Below are 21828 nucleotides of genomic sequence, written 5' to 3' on the forward strand. Positions count from 1 at the left end.
TCCTGGAGTCCTTTAAGAGGGTTCCATTTTGGAAAAAGCTTCAGAGCCAACATGAGACCCAGCCATTTGGAGATGCAGAAAGAAAACACTCCTGGGAACCTGTTGAAGAAGCCTGGAGAGAAAATTATCAGATGTCACCATGTGTCTTTCCTGCTGAGAGAGAAACTGTGAAAGTCATAAGCCTTCTTGAACCAATGTAGTTTTTCCTGGATGCCTTAGTTTGGACATTTTTATAGCTTTGCCTTAACTTGGACATTTTTATGGCCTTAGAACTGCAAACTTGCAATTTTTTGGAACATCATTCTGTTTTTGTTATATTGCACTTCAGCAGCTTTTACAAACTAAAGCAACTGCCATGTGGCTGCAAGGATTGTCAGAGCATGTGTCAGGACATGTCTTCCACCAGCCAGACTGAGTGGGGAGTGACAGGTTAAATACATTGCATGAAGGAGAAATGATACTTGTCATGTGGCATAACCTTTAGGTCACACTGGCTGTTGATGACTTTTATGACATAAACATCCCTAATCTCTATTTTCAGCAGTCCAGGCACATGGTCAAGCCACCTAAGACCCTTAGGCTTCCCCAGATTTCTTGAGATCTCAGTGCTTGCCTCCTGTTAGGTTCTTTGGAAGAGTTTCACTTTCTCCCTTTGTTCCTGCTTCTATCATGCTAGCCATACCCTCTAAAAACACAGAGGCAAAGCTAAGTTTTAGAATTTGGAAAATTATGTTATATATAATTCTGTGCTAAATGGAAAACTGCAATGCAATTGAATTGAAAGGAAAGAGATACAGAAAATTAAAGCAGACCCATATCATGGAAGAAATTGACAAAAGGTGTCAAAGAAATCAAATCCAAAAATATCCTATAAACCAATTGTTTATGGGCAAGTCCTTGTGAATTTTTAAAGAATTTTAATGAATAATTTTAGAATAGATAAAAATATGAAAATCAAATTAAATAACTTTACTGTCAAGGAGAGCCAAAAATCTGTAAGTAAATCTCAACTTTGAACATAAATGCACAAGCTCATGATTAAGTAGATTTTATTCCATGAATTAAGTGAATTTAATGGCTGAAAATCTGTTCATCCACACATGACACTTTCACTAGTCATCTTAGTAGACATACAAAAGGCATTTTGTAAAATGAAAACTTTCAGAACACCAAAACTATATATTTCTTTGGTATGACAAAGAAGATCTCAAACCAACAGCTAACATCATTTTAAGGGCATAAATAAAAGACACTTCTATTAAAAGGAAGCAAATGATGCTGCTTCTATTTACTGGTTTTTGACAAAATACAATAACACAAGAGAGTACTAAAAGAGGCATAAATATTAGTGGCAGCACTAATACATTTGAGAATTACCTTCAGATAATAGGAAAGTAGTTGAAAATTTAAGAAAACTGCCTACAATATTTCGGAACTAATTATCAATTGTACTGCTACATCTAGCTACAACAAAAAAACTAGAAAAACAAAATCTTTATCAATATGTTGGAAAATAATTACATAGGAATGACAAAGATGTTCACAGTAGCTTTGAAATATATGAAACATCTCTGAATTACTCCTCAATGGAAATATAGAATACCTGTTATATTAAGAAAAAACCTGCAAAACTTGACTGAGTGACCAAAATAAAAGGAAATGAATAAGTGGAGAGACATATCATGTTGTTGGGTAGGACATATTACACCCATGTAAATTAGTGTCAAACAAATTTTAATTTTTAATACATTCTCAAGATCCCCACATAGGGCAGGCAATGGTGACTCAGTGACAGAGTTCTTGCCTGCCATTCCAGAGACCTGCATTTGTTTCTCAGAGCCTGCCCGTGCAAAAAAAGAAAACAAAAAACAAAAAACAACTCAATTCCTCAATTCAAAAATTTAACTTCAAGATGTTATTATAAATAAATTGCAATGGGAAGAGTAAATTGGGGGGATAAATAACAAAAATTGAAAATAATATAGCTTAAATTGATGATGAGAGCTTATTTTCATTATAAAATATTAATATATATTCAATGCAACATAGTTAAAACAGATTTCTGTTAATGCAAAAAGAGGCAGACTGGATTTAAGAACAGGGTACAAAAAAATAGACACAAGGTATGTAAGTATTTAATATATAATAAATGTGGTATTTCATATGAGTAGGGAAAGGATAGATTATTTAATTAAATATACTGAGAAGACTACTTGGCAATCTGAAAAAAAGCCTCAGTAAGCTTTTTACCTGACTCTAGATACCAAAATAAATTCCACATGGATTAGAGAGATAAAATGTTAAAAATGAAACCTTAAAAGTAGTAAAAGAAATTCAGATGAATGGTTGGGTAATGTTGGTGTTCGGAAGGCCCTTCCTAAAAGTAGCAACAATGGCAGGAACTGAAAAATAAATCATTGACAAATGTGTAAAATAAATCATTGTTAAATCTGGATACATATAATAAATTCCATAAGCAAAATTAATTGCTGCTTAACAAAACAGAAAAATATTTGCCACACATGTACCAGATGAAAGAGCAGCATCACTTATATATAAAGAGCTCTTGTGAGTCAAAACGTAAAAGACAAATTCCTTGGCCACTGTGCTGGTTTGAAACTTGGGTACCTCAGAAAAGGCCAAGTTCTTTTAATCCATTCCTGTGAATGCTGACCTATTGTGGGTGGGACCTTTTGGTTAGGGTATTTCAACTGAGATGCGATCCACCCAATTCACAATGGGTCTTAATCCTTTACTTGGAGTCCTTTTTGAGGATAAAAGTGAGAGAACCCACAGACTCTCAGAGATGACAACCCTGGAATTAGAAGCTGAAAGCAACAAAACCTGGGAGCAAAAGACCAGCAGACACTGGCCCTGTGCTTTGTTATCTGACAGAGGAACCTCAGATGCCAGTGGCCTTTCTTCAGAGAAGGTATCTTCCTCTTGATGCCTTAATTTGGATATTTACATGACCTTAGAATCATAACTTGTAACTTAATAAATCCCCATTGTAAATGTCAACCCATTTCTGGTATATTGCATTCTGGCAGCTTTAGCTAACTAAAACAGCTACCAATCCCATTTTCTGAAATTCCTTCTAAGGAAATAAGCACAAAGGTGGTTATTATATACTCTAATTACCCTTTTCATAGCTGGGTGGGTCAAAGAATCTGCCTTACTGGAAGAGAGTGAGGCGCTCTGGGCACGTCTAGAAGAGGGGCTACTTGTCTACAGGGAGGGATGCTTGTGCTAAGGAAATAAAAGAGGGTGTCAGATAAAGGAGCTGTCTCAAGAAGAGGGATTCCTGAGCCTAAGAATACAAGACACCCAGTCTGGGAGCCAAATTAAAAATTGTAGTACCTAGTGAGCCTGGCATAAATGACTGTGTAAATAACCTCCTCAACAGATCCTCAGATTAGGAGTCATGAGTATTACCACCTCCCCTTCAGAAAGTTCAGGAAGATGAAGTGAGGTACTCAAACTTCCATCCTCAGAAGTGAAGAGACAGGGCCATGGTGGCTCAGCAGGTAAGAATGCTTGCCTGCCATGCCCGAGGACCCTGGTTCATTTCCCGGTGCCTGCCCATGTTAAAAAAAAAAAAAAAAGAAGAAGTGAAGAGACAGATTGGAACCAGACCCGCTGCCTTCAAATTCTCTGCTCTTTTAGTTTGTATCCTTACAAAGATTTCTGCTTCTATGGCCACAGTGAAGAAGGTGTTTTTTGTGGGAAGCAGCTTCATGATGACCTGGAAACCAAGTTTGGTAAGAGCCGCCTTGCTTCTGGGAGTTTTTCCTGTGTGTATTTGCCTCAGGATTGCTCATGAACTGTTTTCCATAACTGTACCCAGGAGGGCTGCAGAGTTTGAAAGGGGGCCTCTGTGTGCTTCAGGTCAGATTGCACATTGCACTTTTGAGCTTGATTCCTAGTCCATGTTTCCCTAAGTAAATTATAGGTCTTGGCACAGTTGTGAATGTAGGCTAGTAATAGGTGCTTTAGGGGCACACAGAGGCCGCCCAAATTCTTTAAAGATTCGTTTTTGTTTGTTTGTTTTTCATCCGGAGGTGGGAAGCCAGGCTTTGAGAACATCATGTGCCTAACCAGAGACTTTTGGGAGCCAATATTTGTCAAGACTAAGTTAGCCAAGGACTCAGGGATTGGGTTATTGAGAGACTGACAGAAAAGTCTTTACATTCAGACTTGTAAAGATCACAGATGTGGAGGTTAGATTTTGCTTCCCCAACCCTTTATTTCCTCTGTTTCATCTGACCTACTGAGGTATAGGGTTCACTGTAAAATCACAGCAAGCATGGGTATCCCATACCCTGTCCTTCTTGTTCTGGGGTCAGCACACTTTTTCTGGGGAGGGCCACACAGTATATTTTAGTCTCTCTTAGCCAGATGTTCTCCATCGCCACAACTCAACTCCACCATCAGAGGGCAGCTAAAGACAAGATGCCAACTATGGGCGTGGCCGTGTTCCAATAAAACTTTATTTACAGAAGCAGGACGTTGCTTGCTGACCCCCGCTCTAGTCAGAATTCCTGAATTTCACATTCTGTTTTCCTCTTCATCTCTTTACCTTGCTCTTTCCGCTGTTTTGTATAATACATGTTGCCCACGAACCACTGAAAATAAGAACACTGGGTTTTGAATGTTTAGGTACCTGGTGAATCTGACCATGCTCCTTCCTCCTGGCCCTTCTTCCTGAGAGAGGTACTTATGGTTTTTCTTTAAAAGTCTGATTATTTGACATTTTTCAGTCTGGTATGAAATGATGGGGCTTAGCAACCCGTGGTACTCATTTTGTAGGCCGTAGAACCCTGAGTTGAATCCTCTTTGTGATCAACTAATAAGGCACATTTTAGCTTCTACCTGCAGTAAGTCCAGTTGCATTTGAAGGAGAAACCACTCTAAATCACTGCAATCTCCTGAGTGCCTAAAACCCTTACTGCTTCTATGCTGCTATAACGCTAGCATAGCACTTAACTCTTACAGTCTTGGATTGGGTAGTAATTCCTTTCATTGAGATCCTACCTCCTGACAAAATACCTTATCATATCACCTAGACATCCTGACAATTCTGTAGGGAATTCAGGGTATCCCATTCTTCAGGAGAGAAAAGAGATTCACAGAAGACTGAACCCCAGGTTTGCCTGATGCCCAACCTTGTACCTTTAATCATATACAATCATCATTATCAATTTACTCACTTATTCTTACACTCATCCAAAAAATAAATACTGAGCTCTTACCATTTCCCAGGTGTGAGGCCCAGCGCTGGGGATGCAGAAATAAACAAGCAGTCTCAGACACGTGAACTAGGAGGGTCCAGATGTTTAACAAATGACCACACGGATAACCACATAATTACAACTGTGGTGTGTGTCATATGTGAAAAACCCAGGAAGGTCTGTAGGTACATGGGAGAGGGGCATAAGCCCAATTGTTTACCTCCCATTGGGGTTATGCATTCCTTCAAAGGCCATGATTGTCATTATATTAACTGCTACTCCCACAACTGTCCCTACTGGACAAATGCTTCTAATTTCTCCACCTGTCCTACCTGAAGGCAGCCCTTTGCCATGGTCACTGGATTAGCTGAGCTGAGAAATGGCTGAAGTCAGTGTGACATGTGTGAGCTGGGGAATCTTGTGAAGTGGGAAGAAGCAAGGAGATGCTCACAGAGCATCACTGAGAGACCTGCAAACTGTAGAGCTGCGGCAGCAGACACAAAGAGATGCGATTTGCACCACAATGCCATTTATGCAAATCAAAACGCATGTGCATACAAAACAACCCAATGTATTTTACAAAAATAAAGAAAGCATACCTGACCTCTCAGGGACATGTATAAAATGCATTATACTGGGTCTGGGGGTAGGAGTGGGAAATAATCGCTGGGAAATATAAGGATACCAGGGGGGAAATAAAACAAGAGAGGAACCATGTGCAGAGGTACTAAGAAATATGATCGATCAAATTTCTGCCCTTTAAGGTCCCCAAAATAAACAACAAGAGCCAAAAAGTATTTCACAAAACAAGTAGCCTTATTGTTTAACTGGACAGAGGGTGATGATCTTTAAATGTCTACTCTTAGTTTAAGATGAAGAGGATCCATGGTGCAAAATAGGGCAGAAAAGCTAGACACTGAGAAGAGGGAGTCTTTCTGTCAGGAAGGAAGGAAGAAGGAAGGGAGGGAGGGAAGATGGATGAAGGAAGAAAAGAAAGAGGGAAAGAAATGAAAGAAGGAAGAGGTAAAGGAAAAAGCAGGCAAGCTGAAAGAATGAGACACAGGAGACAGAGGCATACGTTCCTGTGTTAACATAAACATGTTCTCTTCTAACCGGTTGACTCCTTAGAGGGCTGGGTCACACCCTCAGGACTTAATTTGAAACCTCTCTACCATATGCAGCAGAATACGAGTACTTGGTGGCCCCACGATAGTTAAAGATAGCAGCAGAATGTCAAATACCCTTATCAGAAAATCATTTCTGAAGTCCTTTGTGCATTGGATTGGGGGCTGATACCCAGGGTTAACAGCCCCGACTCCGGATGACATTTGACAAAATGCAGGGGAAAGAAAGGCCCTCTCTTACACCCATGGAGTGAACTCATCTGTGTCTCTGTCTCCAGGATAAGGTGTGTCTACAAGCAGTCCTGCAATTTTATTTATCTGCAGTGACAAAAACTGCTGCACTTGTTTTGAGGCACCATATGTATCCCCCCACCTCCCACCCTACCCCGAGGTAATGAATATCAAACTTGGAAAGGAGAATCATGGAGGCTGTCTCCCCCAGCAGGTAAGGGCCAAGAAATTGAGGTTCGGTCCTTTCTCTTGCCTCCAAATAAAACCTTGGGCAAGATGGCAATTGCATTTGGAGGACTCACTGAGGCGGTTTTTACTTGCCAGTGTTCCATGTGGGGAGTTGATTTGTAGGTTAAAAATATGCAGCGTATGAAAGAGGAATTCAGTTGCTTCTCTCCTCTGCTGACTGACTGTGGCCTTGATTTATCTAAAAACCAGGAGAATTTCCTTGCCATCAAAAACAATTCATATGCTGAGTGTACAGAAAAGTATATGAATTTGAGAAACGTGGTGTAGAAGTAAGGGGCTGGGGGGCGGGGAGAGGTGTGAGAAGAAAAAGAAATCTGGATAAACTGGGAAAAAAGGTTATCAGGCTCATTGTGCGCATGTCAATATTTTTTAAAAAAAGGAAAGAGTTTGAAAATGCAGACAGATGTCCCCTTTGCCATCACAGGACCCAGGATTCTCTCTTGTTAATTGACTCCTGTCAAGGACGCCCAGTGTGGTCACCAGCTTGTTCGCTGACCTTCCCCTGACTCCAAAGATGAAGGAACAGTGAGGTTCTGTGTTCTCGCGGAGCTGAGTCTTCCTGTGACCTGCGGGAAACCTCGCAGTCCCTTTCCCACAACCCTCCAGAAAAGCCTCACTGTAGCTCTGGGTTTATTTTTTCAGGTGAGTAAACTCTGTATCAAATATTGGTTTCTCAGTTGCTTTTAATTAGGCTTCTGGATTCCACTCTTTCATCTCGGTGAAATCTGCGTCACTTTTCTCCAGCTATTTTTGGTCCTAAAGCCATGGGGTTTGCTTTCATTCAGCTAATTGAAGGCACACAGGAAAGGAGAGAGGGACTAATCCCAATCATTTGAAATCTTTTATGGTTGTGATAAACCACACATTTTCGAGCAGAAGAAAACCGCTTTCTAAATGCTGAACTCTGCAGCCACTCTACTGGGGAATGGAATGGCAACTCAACAAGGTTCTATGTCGAATGGCGTGTGGCCCTCCCTGAGGTACCAGATTCCAGCAGAGAGGGGCAGGGCAGGTGATATGTCCGGACGTGACCAAATAGCCCCGCCATCCTTTTCCCCTTCAGTGGCAAGCTCATTCCCTTCAGGTCTGGCTGAGACAGCCATTGGTGATGCAGCGATTGAACGATGTGTTTCCAAAACTCTGGGGGTGAAGGTTCAGCCAGGTACCTGCTATGGGAGAGTAAAGTTTGATGCTGATGTCCCATGAAAGGTCAGCCAGCAGCCAGGTGCTTGTTCAATTCCAGAAAGGGCCGTATATGCTTTTCTATAAAATTTTATTAAATCCTAACACATGATGCTAGGACCAAAGGGTTCAGTGAAAGCCATATTCCTGAAGTACTTATAATTTGTTGTTTTTACCAAGATTGTTTAGTAGACAAACTATAGATCTTGCCAGGGTAATAAAAACAAATTTTATAGAGAGCAAATATCTTAAATTTACCACTGTTACTCAATTTCCATCATTAATGGAAAGAATTACAAGTGTTCCATAAAGCTTTTACAAGGTGGGGAAACAGACCTTAGTTATTCATCACCAAAAGAACCAAAATTACATTTTCATTTGTAATTTAATATTGTTATAATTTGTAATTGTAATTTAATATTGTTGTAATTCATTTGTAATTTAATGTTAAATATTAATATTTAATAAACATGTTAATGTTGAACTTCATGTCCATACCTGGAGACTAAATCATGTAAATTACCAACTACCTGATATTTTAAAAAAAAGCACTTTAATGGATTCAAGACAGAGTCAATCGATGATAAATCTAAATTCCATATTAAAGTGGTCACCGCAAGGTAATAAGAGCGAAAAAATATTTGTAATCCATATCATAGTCAAAGAGATAATAGACCTAGTACGTAAATAGTTCCCAATATCTGTAAGAAGTGCGAAAGTACCCATAGAAAATTGGGGCGAGGACACTTGAGAGAAAAGTTCACAGAAACATAAAAATATATGAAAGGACACTTGGCCTCACCTACAACAAGAAAAATACAAATTAAGCTACACTGAGGTTCAATTTTCCAACTCTCACATTCTTTAAAGAAAAAAAAAAAGCATAGCATGCTGTGGTGACAAAGGAATAGAAGAAAAGGCTTTATTAAAAGCCAAAGGAGAAAAAAAGGAGATTAAAAAAAAAAAAACAGAGCCTACCCACGTCAAAAAAAAAAAAAAATGATTGAAAGCCAAAGGGAGTATAAATGGGTTTCAATCTCTGTAGGGAATTTAGCAATATCTTTTAAAATTATACATGCACCTACCCTTTGACACAGTTATTTTTTAAGGATTTATTTTGAAATTATATGGGTGAAATAAATTAAAGTTGCTCATTGTGGCATTGGCTGCAATAGCAAAAGATGAGAAACGATCTGAATTCCATCAATAAAGGACTGGTTAAATAATTTATGTTATAAACCCCACAGTGGAATACTTTGCACCTCTAAGAAATGAGAAATCTATGTACTGATATTAAACAATCTCCACTGCATTTTATTGCACAGAAAACAATCTCGTGTCTGTAACACGGTGCCACTTGTTAATTAAAGAAAAAAATAGTGAGAGTAAAAATAGTCATAAGCATGTGAATGAATATATGTCGCACCTGGATAAACTATCTTTGGCATTACATATAAGAAACTTAGTTGAACAAGAAATTTAGGAGAATTTTCATCTGTCCCCCTTTTATAATTTTTTTGAAATTTGAACTATGTGAATGTAATATCTATTCACAGCAATATGTAGATTGACAATATTTCAATAATATTTCAATGTATTATTTCAATAATATTTTTTAAAATATTGAAAAACTAAGAAGAAATAAAGTGGTCTTTTCATAAAATGGGTCTGATAAACTCTCTAAATCCAAACAGAATTTCATGACATGTACAAGTTTAGTTCAGTAGAGCCAACCATACTCAGACTAATCATTAGAAAATGAAACAAACAAAGAGCCAGGGGAGGCTGAAGAGCGTTTCTTCTGTCTGTGCTCGAGTGTTCACACTCTTCCCTGATGTGGACTGGTAGCTGAGGGTAGTGTTGTTTTTTCCTGCGTGCTAAAGGACCTCACATTACCAAAACAAAAAAAAAAAGAAAAAGTAGAGAGCAAAGATGAACTCATTTGAGAAACAAGAAAATCTACCCGAGCCCATTGAAATGATCCACAGCTATTAGCTGGAAACCGTCCCGAGGACGTTCTGCCACTAATTTGTATCCAGAATCAATATTGCAAAGTATGTGAAAAGCAGATTACCATGTTCTCTTACAAATTTTGGAAAGTTCATTCTAATGCTCTTAGACTTTTAATTGAAAAAGGATATATATGTGGTGTGTGTGTGTAGGGTGGGAGGTAGTACAGGCGAGATGAGCCTGCAAATGCTACTGCTACAACATTTGATGCCATTAATCCTGGGCCTCTTTCTTTGCTTCTGGAATGAGAATTGTGACTTCATGCAAACTGCGACTGGATTATGTTTATATTTGATATCAACACTGACACTGAGATTGTTGTGAGCACAACAGGTATCTGCAGTTGAAGCATGCAACCAAGACACCAAAACTTCTGATCAACTCAACAAACGGAGGCACAACCAGATTTTGATATTTAGAGGCTTAGCTGAGAAATTTAGAAAATGAACTTCATCTTTTGTAGAACAGTTTTAGATTTACAGAAAAGTTGTGAGAATAATACAGAATGCCCATGCACCCTACACCTTATTCCCCCTCTTATTAATGTCTTGCATTAGAATGGTGCATTTGTTATAATTAATGAGTCTGTATTGATACATTATTATTAACGGGTGTCCATACTTGATTCCGATTTTCTCAGTTTTGACCTAGTGCTCTTTTTCCTGTTCCAGGATCCCCCAGCACTTGGTCATCATACCTCCTCAAGCTGCTGTTGGCTGTGCTGCTTTCTCAAACTTCCTCTGTACTTGATGGCCTGGACAGTGCTGAGAAGTAGGGGGTCAGGTATTTTATAGAATGTTCCTCGTGTGGGATTTGCCTCATATTTTTTCATGAATGGACTGGAGTTACATGTTTGTGGAAAGAAGACCACCCAGTTCAACTGCCCTTCCCATCACATTATATCAAAAGTACACCCAATCAACCTGACCTATCACTGCTGATGTTGACCGGCCACATCTGGCCGAGGCAGGGTCTTCTGGTCACCTGGCAGAGGCAGCATTTCTCAGCTTTCTCAACTGTAATTGACTTTCTACCCCTACCCCATCTGTGCTGTTTGGAAGGAAACCTCTCTGGGTAGCCCTCACTTAAGGAATGGGGAGCCGTGCCCCACATACTTGAGGGTAAGTAGCTACATAAATTATTTGGAATTTTTCTGCATAAGAGGTTTATCTCTTCTCCCCGTTTATTTATGTATTCAATCTTTTGTTTATATTAGTATGGCTACATGGATATTTATTTTATACTTCGGGTTATAACCCAATACTTCTTTATGTAGCTGAATTTTAATGAAATGGAATGTTTGTTTTGGCATCATGTACCTATCAGGTTAGAACTCGAAGCTCATCACACAACCATATGCCATAGTAGTCTTTTTTGGGGGGGGGGGGTGCATGGTCCAGGAATCTAACCCAGGTCTCCCACATGTAAGGCAAGCATTCTACCATTGAAGTAGCCTTTTTTTAATGTACTCGTATAGGAACCATATTTCTAGTAATTCACTCATTCAACAAGTTGTTACCATGAGCTGCTCATTCTCTAAATGGTGGATGAACAGCAGTGAATGAAACAGATGGAGTGCCTGCGTGCATGAATTTTTTATCTAAGTTTGGGCCCATTTATTGTGTACATGGCATGGCATTAGAAAACCAGGGGGCAACATCGACTATATAATTCCCATCCTTGAAGAGATTTAACAATCATTTGGGCATGCAAGATGCTCAACCAAATTTACATAAGACTAGAGGGAAAAATACTGAATAATTCTAGGTGAAAATGTACCCTTCATGCTAAAATACAAGGTTAACAAAGGATGGTTTTCTTGAGATGACATAGGAATAGGTGATCTTAGAAAAGTCTTGTTAAAGAAAAAGGAACTGGGTTTATGAGACAATCATTGGAAGAAACAATGTGGTCAAATGTAGATTTTTTTTATGCCAAAATTTTAAAAGACAGAATAGACAAACTAAACCTAAATTGAAGAGGAGAATGTGGTGGGACTAAAGAGATGATAGATTAAGGGTTGCTTACCACGGCAGACCCTGCAATTCACGGAAGAGGTGGAGGGGTTAATTTGAGGGAGACAGTGGAGAATGTGGGGGAAGGATGGAACACTCATATTTGATCTAAAGGAGATTATGTGTTGCAGGATCCCTGAAAGGATGATGCAAAGGGAAGATAGTGTGCCTTATCTGAGAGGTGAAACAAGCCATGCATTTTTTAATGGGTCTTTGTGTACTGGAATTATCTATGAAAAGTTTCATTAAGATTTGGGGGAAAGCAGTTAGGATAATTGCATAAGTTCAATCTTGAGCTGCTATGGTGATTCTTGAACTGAGGAAGATGCATTTATCCTTTTAGTTCACCAATCTTTTATTATCCTCTGTCCTGCCATTATCCCAAGAGATCTGCTCTACTGAACCCTTAAAGTAGTTAAAACTTGCCTTGGGTTTGAAAGAAAAGCACTAGCATTAAAAATATGAGAATTATGGCAGGGCCTTTTAAATGTTCTCCATGTACCATGTATTTCTTGTTTGTCAGTCCTCACACAATGCTTTGTACAAAGCAAATACATAATATGCTTTAAAAAGCGCAAACCTGTAAGCATGAAGAGATGGATGTTTTAGTTTTAAGTTTCTGATTTAAAAATAAATTTAGCACTTCACTGCTTTGCTATTTTCTTAAAGTACAGTATCTGTCCTTTTCCCCCCAATTCCACATTTTTGGGTTCTTTCCATTTTCTCTAATACTTCCCTCACTCAGGCTTCCCTTCTCACTGACTTCCCCACCACAGATACTGGATATGATGGCTCAAAGCTGTATGTACCCCAAAATAGAGCATGTTCTTTTAATCCATTCCTGTGGGTGTAGAGCTATTGTAGGTGGGACCTATTGATTAGGTTATTTCAATTGAAATATGACCCACCTTATTCAAGGTGGGTCTTAATCCTTTTACTCAAGACCTTTATAAGAGAATAAAAGACAGAAAAAAAGCCCTAGAGAAGCTCAGAGAGGAAACCACTGAAGTTAGAAGCTGAAAGCAACAAAACCCAGGAGAGAAGGACCAGCAGATGCTGCCATGTGCCTTGCTATCTGGTAGAGGAGCCCAAGCTTACCAGTAGCCAGTCTTTAGGGAGAAAACATCACCTGTTGATGCCTTGAGTTGCACATTTTCATGGCCTGAGAAATCTAAGCTTGTAAGTTAATAAATCCATGCTGTAAAAGCCAATCCAAGAGTATAGTCTTCTCAATTAGAACTTTGTGAATATTTGCAAATTGCCATTGCAGGACTTTCAGAACAACACTAGCAATTTTCCCTCAAAAAGTTTGCAATTGAACTGTTAAATTTACCATCAGAAAACCACTTGATACTGTGTCAAACTTTAAGGGCACCCAAATCAATAGGCTATACCCTTGATCTTGAAGCTTACTCTTGTGAAGCTTATGTAGGTAGCAGAGAAGCTTAGCCTACCTGTAGGCATGCCTAAGTGTTACTTCTGGAGGCCCTCTTTTGTTGCTCAGATGTGACCTCACTCTCTCTAAGCCTGACTCTCGAGTGAAATCATTGCCCTCCCTTCTACATGAGACATGACATCCAGGGATGAAAGTCTCCCTGGTGACATGGGAGATGACTCCCAAGGATGAATCAGGCCCTGGCACCGTGGGATCAACAATTTCATCCTGACCAAAAAGGTGAAAAGAAGTATAACTAATAAAGCATCAGTGGCAGTGAGAGATCAAACAGAGTTGAGAAGCTTCTCTGGAGGTTGCTCTTATGTAAGTTCAGTTAGACATTGCTACCTATCATAACCTGCCAACCCACAACCAAGACCTTTCAAGCCAATCCTAAAGAACACCTAGGACAATATATAAGATTTCACAAGGTTCTATGCACTAAGGTAACTTTCCAGACACCTATAACCTCCAATGGATTCTTGGACCAGATAAGTCCTGAACATCAGATAGTTCCATCTCCCTACCCCATAATAGTGACAGACCCTTCCAACATGAAAGAGTTAGAATGGTCATAGCCCAAATGCCCCTAAACAGAGACATAGAAAGATCAAAGGTGATGGTGAAGTTATATAGAGAAGATAGGATTTAACAAATGAATATGATTGCTGAATAATTAAATTGATATCTCTTTTGGTCTCCAGTATCTGAGAGCAGCTGAAAGTGAAAACCTAAAAACCTACAATTGTGGAATTGTAGCTGATGTCAAAACTCTGAAATATGTTCTACAACTAATTGTGGTGTTGTGCTTTGAAATTTATTGCTTTTTTGTATATATTATTTTTCACAAAAAAGAAAGGAAAAAAGTCAATTGTGGGGATAAAGAAATATTTAAGCCTTCTAGCCTATATTTTGGAGCAGCTGGAAGGAAAAAATCTGAGATGATGGTATGGCAGCCCATGGCAAATTCTGGGATCTGTCCTGTAACTACTTGTTGAAGAGTGCCTTGAAAACCATTGCTTTTTTATTTCTTTGCTTTGCATGTATGTTATATTATACAACAAAAAAAAGTTAAAAAAGAAAAAAAAAAGCTTTGCAGACAACTGGTAGCTCTCAATCCTAGCTGGTTGCTGTAGTCATTGGCTAACCTGTGATAGACTAAATTGTCTGTGTCTTTACATCATAATTTCTTCCTGGGGCAGCTTCAGACCTGCTTATAGCCTGTAGCTGTTCTCTTACTACCCATGTCTTCCATTCAGGGACCTCACATAGCCCAGCTGTGTAGCCCTGGGGACAGGGGAAACCTGGCATCTAGCTCCCCAACCCCCACTGCCAGCTCCGTCATCACTGTTTCCAAGGCTTTAGTGGTAGGTAGGCATCCACTGAAAACCAAATTCCCCAAATAAGTCTGTCAATGATTAGGATTGTCTCTCTCTCCTCCTCCCTGTAGTAGCTTAAGTACATTTTTGGATTTAGTCCTTAATTTTGTAAATTGTATTTTCCTGATCTTTGTGCTACTTACTAATGTGTGATGGCAGTAAATGATTGATGATGAATGATAGTCATGACAATTTACACTTTCATATCACTTTTTTAAAAGATTACTAAAATACTACTGTTAACTTTTCATCCATAGATTACATTAGATTTACATATTTTTCCAAACACCTTCCTATTGTTAACAGCTACTTGTACCACTAACTATAGTCCTTCATCTCTATTAGGGTTCAATAAGCTATAGAATCCTATATAGTCCTTCATCTCTATTAGGGTTCAATATTCTGTAGAGTCCCATATTTTATCCTTCAACTTTTGTTCTAATAACATATACAACCCAAAGTTACCCCTTTAGCCACATTCCCCTGCACAGTTCAGTGCTGATAACTACACTGACAATGATGTACTAACATCACCACCAGCCATTTCCAAACCTTTGCCATCCACCTACATAGAAAATCTGCACAAGTTAAGTATCAACACCCCATTCCCTAACCCAGTTTAATTTCCTGGTAACCTGTATTGTAGATTGTAACTCCTTGAGTTTATTTATTGTAACTAGTTCCTAACAGTGAGATCCTACAATATTTGTCCTTTTTGTGTTCTGACTTGTTTCACTCAGCAACGTGTCCTCAAAATTCATTCATGCTGCTGCATCCATCAGGACTTCATGCCTTTTCAGGAGCTCAGTAATATTCCATCACATGTATATACTGCATTTTGTTTACCCATTCATTACATGATGGGCAAAAAAGTGGTTTCACATGTTTTCTCATCTTATATTGGTGAGACTTACTCTGCAGACTCTATCCCACTGTTAGGTATCAAACTGGCTATGACAGTCCCACCTCACACCTATGGCACCCTCCCTGGGTTTTAAGTTCTATTCTAGGACCTTTACTTACATGTATCTTTATCCTCCTAATAGCCTCTGGCAGGGACTGTCTTATCTTCCTTTTTATAGACCAGAAGATCAAGGTCCACACCTTACCCAAAGGTGAATGGCTGAAAGAAGGGTCAGAGGCAGGACTGACTCAGCAGTCTGGTTCATAGCTTTTACACAAAACTGCTCTGCTGCTTTTCTTTGGTTCAAATCCCAACTTGGCCATTTACTCATTTTATGAACTTGGGCTGGTGATCTGACCTCTTTTATCTTGGTTCCCTCCACTTTAAATACAGATAATGATAATACCTACCACATAGGAAATTGTCACAATTGAGTGATATAAGGTATGTAAAGTACAAGTTCTATGTGAAATAGACATTAAATATACCTTTTATTGAAGATCACACATTCTTTTGATAAGCATTGAGCATATATTATGTGCCAGAGACTATGCTTGTGCTGAGAACACAATAGTGTATTCATTTCCTATTGCTTCTATAACAAATTACTACAAACTTGGTGGCTTAAAACGACACAAATTTATTATAACTCTGAAGGTCAGAAGTCAGCAATGGATTTCACTGGACTGAAATCAAGGTGTTGGCAGGATTGTATTCCTTCTGGAAGCTTTAGGGGAAAATCTGTTGCCTTGTCTTTTCCAGCTTCTAGAGGTCACCCGCTTTGCTTGGCTCACAGCCCCTTCCGCTATCTTCAAAGCCAACAGCAGTGGGTTGAGCCCTTCTCATATCCATTACTCCTACCTCTGTTCCCTTTGATACATCACCTTCTCTTATTCTCCTGCCTTTCTTTATCCCTTATAAGGACCCGTGTGATCACATGGGGTCCACCAAGATAATCCAAATAATCTCCCCATCTCAAGGCCCTTTACAAATACATCTGTAAAGTCTGTGTTGCCGTGTAAGGTGACATAGTCACAGGGACTAGAATGAAGACGTGGATGTCTCTGGGAACCGTTTTTCTGCCAACCACAAATGTTAAACCAAGCACAGTCCCTGGCTTAAGGAGGGTGTTTTTATGACCCCATTTATAGCTGAGAAAAATTAGGAATAAGAGATGAAATGATTTATAGAGGCCATGGGAAGGGCCAATGGTATTGAGCATTGTAAGACTGTAAGATATTTTAAGAGTTTTGAAAACTGAGCCTCTTACAAAACACTTTGGGTTCCGCTCTAAAAACAGGTAGAAAAATCGGTTTGGAGAGAAAGAAAGAAAAGAGAAAGAAATCAGTGTTGCCAAAGTTGTCTGCTGTGCAGTTCTAGTTACTCATCCTTCTTTTGTTTGTGTGAGTGCATATGTGTCCCTGATTCTTATGATGTAAGATTAATAAGTTCCTGACACATTGACTCTGGAGATGTTATTTCGGCAGTATTTTGAAAGTATAACTGAAATTCTTAATCCAAAGAGAGATTTTTGGAGCTATCTTACTTCCTATAATTAATCAAATCCTCTCTTACAATACAAATATTCTTCTTGGGAATAGTCAAAGTCAACTACAAACCCTTGGATCCACCACCATTAAAGAAAGAATCTCTCTGATTAAGTGCAGATTCCACCAGCACCCCCTAATAAACCAATGCTGTTTGTATTGCACATGCTTGTAGAAAGCTCTTCATTGTAACAGAGGTTCTCTTCCCTTCAGCTTGCAGTGGGAGCGAGCTTGCATATCAGAACTTTGAAGTTTCAGAGTCGAAATAGCCTACGAAATAACATTTCATAGGCTAATGGTTAATGATGTCTAGAATCTAATGGGACTTAGAAAAATAAATAAAGATTAAAAAGCGGGAGTCCTTCAGCCTTGCTATACTTAATAATTACTATCACAGTTTCTCTGCTGTTTAAAATCTCCCCTGCAAAGCCAGGATCCTTTAATTGTACTTGCATACACCTCATGGAACTCCCTGCTTGGCAATTCATATATCTTGACAACCACAGAAAAAGAGAATTCTTGCTAGAAAAAGGAATGGAAGCACTTAATCTTTGCTCTCCATGTGCTAAATGATATTGGGTGGAGTTTCATGAATCAGGCCTCGCTGCTGAGTGTTGTAGAGATTGCACTACACCAGTGTTTCCCATTTGGTGGCTGGTATAGCTGGGTAACAGTAGCTGGTTTAATCCTATAGAAAACCCTATCCACAAATCAGGAAAGCCGCAGTTTTTCTGGGGTATTCCGCATGTAGGTGGGTAAATTGAATGAAATTGTTATTCATTTAAAGAACTGGAAGATATCTTAATGATCATCTGTCCCAATTTTGTTATCTTCTGAATGAAGTAATGGGGGCCCAAAAAGCTCAAGTGATTTTTCAGGGTCACCCTAACTTAGCAAAAGAGTCAAGACTCACTGCTGGCTGGTGACTCACATAAAACCTTCCTGGACTCTGGACTCAGTGGAGGAAATTTTTAAATTTGAAAATCAAATTTTTCTCATTCAAGATGATCGAATTCCCTACACACCTTTCTTGTGTACTCAAGAAAAAGGAGTTATATACAGAACATGACATTTAAGGTGTTGATGCTAATAGAAAGGAGTGGAGTATTGAAAAAGACACTCTTTATTAATTTTGAAAAGATGCTGAATGGACATGAAAGTTTAAATATGCAAAGACTATGCTTCTTCAGGTCAGTATCTTCAACCTACCTGGACTCCGTGCCCTCACCTCCTGGTCCATATCATGGCCACCACCTTGATCCATGCCCACAGCATGGACATCTTGTCTCCTAATCATTTACCTTGTCTCTGGTCTCATCCCTCCTCGAACATTATTCCACAAAATAATCTTCCTGAAAATGCACATTTCTTACTCCTCCCCTCCTTAAAGTCCTCCGTGCTCCCACAATGCTCTTAAGTGTATAATCAATCGTACTTAAGACCCTGCCACCTTAGCCACTGTCTCTCTCTCTCCATCCCCAAATCCTGGTTCTTGCCCTCAAATAGCAAGCTCTAGGTGTCCCCAACAGTGTGTCGTTGACTGATGGGTTATGCACTTTCACTTTCCCCTCCACTGGACATGTGGTCACCCTTCTGCATTTAATGGCCATCCAAACCTACTTGTTGAATTCCAGCCCAAACCCCCTTTCCTCAGGGAAGCCTTCCCTGACCCACAGATGGAACTAATTCGTTCCTCTGTGTGTCACTGTTTCACCCTTTCTGACCTCCAACTGTAGCACAGCTGACCTTTTAATATAGGTATTTGTTGACCTGTATATCCTTCAGCGTCTGGCACACAGAGGGCTTAGTGCATGTATGATGGATAAATGGATAAATAGAGGTCTCTGAATTTACTTTAGGCAGGAAGACGTGGGGAAAAACTCATTTCAGTTGAACAAGCGCGTTCCAAAGGACGTGGCGAATTTTGAGGGTGGTATGGTGTTAAAAGCATCATGCTGTGCTCACTTTTGGGGAATGTAAGCATTCGGGGAGCCTGGAGTTACTCCATGGGTGGATGCTGTTTGCTCCCGAGTATCGCTGTATGGAAACAACATGCTGAGGAGGTGATTCTGGAGGACTCTGTCTCATGCTTTGTTCTTTCCAGCCCCCAAGCATCATGGCCTATTCCTGCAACAATAACACAGTAATAGGGACAGCTGGGAGCAAGCCCACCATTTAAACTTATGTTAGAACTCCAAGACAAGGCAAAAGATAGAATTTACAGAGCAACTCTATGTAGTGAAGATTTTCTATGCATATTTCTTAAGAGGTAACGTCTAGGGGTTAAGCACATAGACTCTAGAGGCAGACCAACCTCTAGTATCCCAACATTGCCACTTACTGATTATGTGACTTTGGATCTGCAACCTCCCTTAGCCTTCAATCTGTCCTCTGTGAAATGGGAGGCTGATGTGAGGACTGAGAAAGCACAGGTAAGACATAAAGCACAGTTTCTGGCATATAGGAAATGGTCAAAATGTTAAAGGCTGGGTGGAGCAGAATTTTTTTTCTATTGATTTTTTTTTCTATTTCTAAACAAGCCGTTGGCTTGAAATATGTCTCTAGATAGATGCATCGTATGTCACACAGATGACCAATATTGTTGAAACTTTAAGAAATATCCTATTCTCACAGGTGGCAGTTCAGTTGCCTCAGTTATTACTGCCATGCTCATTTTCTTGATGTGTCAAGGGCTTTGGTTTTATATTACTGCATAAAAAGCTACCCCAAAATGTGGTAGTTTGAAACAAAAGTAACTTATTTTTCTCTATTCTGTGAACCCATAGAAGTTCCTCTGCATCCTATGGTAACAGCTGGGATGGCTGGAAGGACTAAATGGCTCACTCGCATAGGGCTGTTGGGGTGACCTTAGCTTGGTGCTCACTGAGGTCTCCCCCAGCTTGGGCTCCTCCCAATATGGTGGCTGAGTTTCAAGGTGGAGCACACTAAGCTGAAGATTTCTTCTGGACCAGCCCTGGAAGTCACACAGCATCACTTCTGTCTTGTTGACTTGTCTTCCTGGTTCTAACAAAGGCACAGAGCCAGATCAGGTTCAAAGGCAGGGCACACAGATACCTCCTCTTGGCATAAGAGTTGGCAAAGAGCTGGAGCCATCTTTCACTGACTGCAGAAGGTTGGTTCATAACATGAGCGAGTATGATGATCCCTCTTGAGAAGAGGGTTGCTATTCTCAAGTCTAAACAGGAAGATTTCCCAGGATGCTTTGTCAGAGGTCTAAAGTAACATTTAAGGGCTCCTCACATGACCCTGTTCCACACAGCGTGCAAGATGAACATGTGATCAATGTGATCAATCGATATGTGTTCAGAAAATGCTGTGGCTAGAAAACCACAGGAAATGCACATTGTTTCCAAAGACTTCATAGGAAGAGGGGTTTAAATTAATGAAATTCTGACTTTTGTTTTCATAAAAATGCTGGATTATACTTTCAAGAAAAAGTAGTCATTAGATAGATGTAGGCTGACCATATTTGCTGTTCAGTGGTGGAAAACTAATGCAACCACCTTTATATCTTTCTATATATTTTATTTCTCCTTCTATCTCACTTACTCCCATTCTCCATCCCTAATACAAGTAAGCCGAAAGGAAATCTAGCATGGGAGAATAATTTTATCTGTCTAGGTCTAAGGTAGAAGTACTGTTTTTATCATGATTTGGCATTTAACGTTTTGTGTCCTAAGAAAAACAAAACAGCCTGTTGACTGCATAGTTTGCAGACAGGTCAATCCCCCGGGATTTAGATAGCTCTTCACCATTATGTCCAAGCAATAGAAGCTTCTCAGAGTCCGCAAAGCAGGGCTGGACCTGGGTGAGGTGAATGAGGTACTCTGCTGGGGTGCAGGACTTAAGGGGTGTCAAAAAACTCAGTCATCTAGATACATAATATTTTAATGCCGTATCTTTTTAAAGGACAAAAATTAAGCTCAAAAATCCAAGACGAACAAAATATCAAACTCTGAAAGACCAGATCTGTATTCATGGCTGTGGGAGCCCCCTCACCCCCACCCCAATCTTCTCATTTTATCTCAGTCCCCATTCCGGCGTTCCAATAAAGTAACAGATTCTTTCCTCCAACAAAATGGGACATTTTCCTGTGACCATTTGCTGCCAATCTTTTCTGCTTATCTTGAGGAGATTATTACATTGGCCAAGACCACTGGTCATCCAGTCTGGGGCTGCACAGACCCTGCCTGAGGGCTGCGGGTGCATTCCTTCTCTTTCCCGCCCCCTCCCCTGTGGACATTTCTGGGAAGTTCCTAGGTGGTGGGCGGTGTGGATTACAGCTGAGAAATTAGTTCAGATCGTGCAAATAAATAAGAGGAATGAAGAATCAGCATGGAGCTTATTTCCTTAGCTTCCAGCACAGGCTTACGTCAATGTTTCCAGGGCTTTTACTGGCGTGACTTCAAAATAACTTCTTTCTGAATTCCAGCAGAAAAATGCTTTCAGGGACGACAGAACGACTTGGTGATTGGGGAGAAGGCACAGTGCTGTCCCTGG

This window comes from Tamandua tetradactyla, chromosome 25 (genome assembly GCF_023851605.1).
Source record: "Tamandua tetradactyla isolate mTamTet1 chromosome 25, mTamTet1.pri, whole genome shotgun sequence".
Lineage (NCBI taxonomy): Eukaryota > Metazoa > Chordata > Mammalia > Pilosa > Myrmecophagidae > Tamandua > Tamandua tetradactyla.